We start from the raw sequence: 4,076 nt of genomic DNA, 5'->3' as shown, positions 1-4,076 counted from the left end.
ACATCAGTTGACTCTTACAAAAACCTTTTAAAATGAGTATTACTGTAATCTCCACTTTGCAGATGAGGAAACTGTGGCTTGGGGAAATTCCAGCCTTGCCCAAGGTTGTATAATGTGTCAGAGCTGGGATTAGAACCAAGATCTATCTGATTCCAAAGCCTAAACTCTTAATCCTTAAATTACTGAAGAAAATTTATGTTCGGAATATGGTAGGGTAAGAACAAAGTAGTAGCTGGAGAGAAGGCAGAGAAGGTTTGTAAAGGCCAGACTGCAAAGTGTTTTGTGTTCTATATCTGTGAAATAATTCTTTATCCACTTATTGCCCCCAATCCCCTAACACCCAAACCAGAAGGAATCTTATTTTTCCCTCCTAACCCCCGAGTACTTAATATATATATCTCACATGCATTTGTAATTATGTTCTTTCCTTATTTCCCTCTGTTCACCACTAGGCAACAAAATCTCAATCAAAGGGATTATAACAGTGCCCTACTCATTTGGTGAATGTGCTCTACTCACTTAGGGAATGAATGAATGAATGAACCAGAAGGAATGCCTATGGTGGTGGAAGGTTTAGGCACTGGGCTTTGTAATTCCATATCAAAGAAGTTATGGTTGCCTTGGAGTAATTGGACACTCAGATTAATTTTAGGCCATTCCTATATGCCAGTTGGTAAATCATGTAACCCCAGCATTGCCCCTTTTGTTTCAGTGAGCATGACATCATTATGAGACAAGCCAATTGGGCTTCCCATGAAAACTTATAAGAAGATTTTGGCTGAGCCACAAATCTTATGAGCTCTAACCCAGGGACACAGCAGTGCTCCCAGTAGTTCTTGCTGATTTCTGGATGTTGTGACTCCTGTGCCTGGGATCTGTTTGGTGTTCAGCATTTAGCTATAAGTCTTGAGCCCTGATTTATAGGCTGGGGTTGGGGAGCAGAGGGAGGGAGGCCAGCTGGAGTGGCTAGAGATGTTAACCAAGAATGTGCAAACCAGGAAGGAAGGCAGGAATCCAGGCTTATTTGAATGTCTTTTTCTATAGACATGCAGCCTGACTGTAGCCTGTGGCCAGTTGTGTCTGCACAAGAAATTGAGTTTTCCTTTTCCCAAGCTTCCCTCTCTCAAATTCCTAGGCCTAGAGCATACCTAAACCTGTTTCATCCCCACTCCTACATAGTAGTGAATGAACTGCCTCATTTAGAGTCAGGATGTGTGTTCAAGTCCTGACTGCCAGCTACTGTGACGGTAGGTAAATCACATAGTCTGTTGGTAAAATGGTGTTATTAACTCCTTCCTGCCACTCAACATAGTTGCTGAGAGAATGAAACGAGATCATAGGGTTGGAAGTGTTTTGTGAGTAATCAAGCTCTGTGTAATTGTTAAGGGAGAAAGAAGATGTGGTTTCTTGAGGGTATTTTAGACTTGGGGGCACCCAGATTGAGTAAACCCTTCCTTCTAAGCTGTCCAATGTGCCACAAGGTGGCAGCAGGAGCCTATCTTTGCTCCTGTCTTTAGCACAGGGAAAAACATATGAAAGGGATTCGATGCTGCTTTGCTCTTTCCTGCAAAGTTGAAGAAGATTTATTCCTTTACCACTGCCTACATTCCTCCACCAAATCCTTCAAGTCCATGTTAAATAATTTCTCAAAGGACTCACATTCTGTTTTTTTTTTTTGGCAGTGCCATGCAGCTTACAGGTGACCAGGGATAGAACCTGTGCCTCCTGTAGTGGAAGCGCAGAGTCCTAACCACTGGACCATCGGGGAATTCCCAGGACTTGCATTTTTTTTTTTTTTTTAAGAGCATGGATTATTATTTTATTGTACACTTTATAAAAAGTCCAAACACACACATACCGCCCCCCCCGCATTAGAGAGGGGGGTCACATCTTTCTTAATGTAGATCTGGCCACCTTCTAAATTAGGCCTTGTTACTTGTTCTTATACCCTTAAGATGCTTCTCTCCCCTACTACAAAAATGGGGCTGCAAAGGGTGTATATAAAGATATGAGATTTTTCTTGCTCTTTTTATAGTACAAACAACTCAAGGTGATTAAAGAACCAGGAGAGTAAGAAAGGGCAAATTACCTAATGAAGAGATAGAATGTCTCTTACCTGTAACAAGCGGCTGACTTATCTGTTATAATCGGCACCTACCCTAAAGTAACCGGTTTGTAGGGGCATGGGTACATGGAACAGTGAGGCAGCATGTGCCAGGCCACTCCTTACAGACTCCAGAAGGCATGAGATTCCCACACCCTTTCTTAATTACGAAAGACAAATTAGAGGAGAACCCAGTACTTAGATTCTACCCATTCTGAGGTATTAAATGCATAAAGATTAGTTGTGTCCAAGTAGCATGCAATAGAAATATTTTTAAACCAACATGGGTAAGTGTTAAGATCTTTAGAAATCAAAATATTTATTCACATAATTTTAAATTAAAGTCAAAGGTAATCTTCTGTGGTAATGATCTGAGTGCAAATGATGCTGGCTTTCTTCACATTCATATCCTTTGTTCAGTTGTTCTTGAACAAGTCGATGCAGCTCTGCAGGAAGGAGATGTTGTTCCTGGCATGCTTTATTTCCAGTTCAGACATTTCAATCAGATTCTTCCTAAATGCTGCCACTCTCTTTTGTTTGAAATTGATTAGCTCTTCTTTTGCAGATTCAGAAAGCTGTTCAAATTTCTGGCAGTATTCCTGCTGGTATGCCTCAGCCAGCTTGACGTCTTTGCTTTTTAACCAGGCCTTATCCAGCGCCTTGTTTGAATTCTCATAGTCAATGAGGGCTTCGGTGCGTCTATATAAGAGATCCTTAGCAGCCTCTATGTTGAGCATGTAGTATCGGAGGAGCTCTGTCAGCTTTAAGTCTTCATCTGAGGAGACTCGACTCTCTACTTTCCTAAGTTTTTCAGATAGCTCAGCCACCTTCAGTAGGTACTTTCTGATGACCGTGGGCTCTTCTAAAGCCAGGCTATGCAAGCAGGCTGCGGTGAGGATGTAACCGTCTGCTACATTTTTATTAGCGCTGGTCATTCTGTCAGCCTTTGCAAAGGAACCCTTGATCCTATCATAATAGTTACTGAGGAAATGCTTCTCTTGTTCAAAGAAGTCATCTACCTCCATAACTCCTGAAAAAAGGACTTCATCAGTGCTTTCACCACACTTTTGAAAAAGCCACCAAACATCTCTTTGGTATTTTTCTGCCTAACACTTAGATCTTGATCATATTCCAGGAAAATGTGAAAGTTGCAATCATTACTGAGAACAGGGTGAGAGGAGAGCCGCTGAAGAGAGACTTCACGGGAAGACACAGTCTTCTTGAAGACCACGAGATACTCAGCTTCCAGCTCTTGCTTCATCCTGGCAAATTCTTCTTTGGTCATAAACCCTTCACCCTCTCCCAGTTTCTGCATCTTCTCTCAAGGGCCATTGAAGTCAGGCTTTGCAGGTGCGGGCGGAATAATAAGCCCAGCGTAGTCTGTAGTTTCAATAAGAGTGTCATGTAGCCACACAAAATCTTCATGTTGCCTTGTAACAGAAAACTCTGGGCTCTGAAACGTGGGCAGCGTGGTCGTGGTGTGTACTGTAAATTTGACTTTATCTCTCTCACTGAGTGCATAAGGTATGTCAGTCTGAAGCAAGGGATCAACATTCAGGTCCACCGATACAGATCTCAGCTTGCTGTGTTCCTCCTCCTGCTGCTGCAGCAACTTGGGAACTGTGGCCATGGCAACGCGGGCCTCGAGTGTGGCTGCCTGGCCTGGCTCCGAGCCACACTGAAGCCGACTGCAGGCTGCCACGGGGACGCGGTGCCCCTGACACTCTCCCAGCGAGGCGCGTCTCAAGAAAGCAGGACTTGCATTCTTTTTTTTTTTGCGGTATGCGGGCCTCTCACTGTTGTGGTCTCTCCCGTTGCGGAGTACAGGCTCCGGACGCGCAGGCTCAGCGGCCATGGCTCACGGGCCCAGCCGCTCGGCGGCATGTGGCATCTTCCCGGACCGGGGCACGAACCCGTGTACCCTGCATCGGCAGGTGGACTCTCAACCACTGCGCCACCAGGGAAGCACAGG

At 44.3% G+C, this 4,076-nt stretch overlaps 1 pseudogene; it reads right to left on the bottom strand.

The window, feature by feature from the left end:
* Nucleotides 1-2,016: 2,016 nt before the first annotated feature.
* LOC137221702 (sorting nexin-5 pseudogene) lies at nucleotides 2,017-3,746 on the bottom strand (annotated as a pseudogene).
* Nucleotides 3,747-4,076: the final 330 nt, after the last annotated feature.

The sequence above is a fragment of the Pseudorca crassidens genome, chromosome 3, assembly GCF_039906515.1.
Source record: "Pseudorca crassidens isolate mPseCra1 chromosome 3, mPseCra1.hap1, whole genome shotgun sequence".
In the NCBI taxonomy this organism is placed as follows: Eukaryota; Metazoa; Chordata; class Mammalia; order Artiodactyla; family Delphinidae; genus Pseudorca; species Pseudorca crassidens.
The sequence above is the reverse complement of the archived record's forward strand: the minus strand, read 5'-3'. Positions and strand labels throughout refer to the sequence as shown.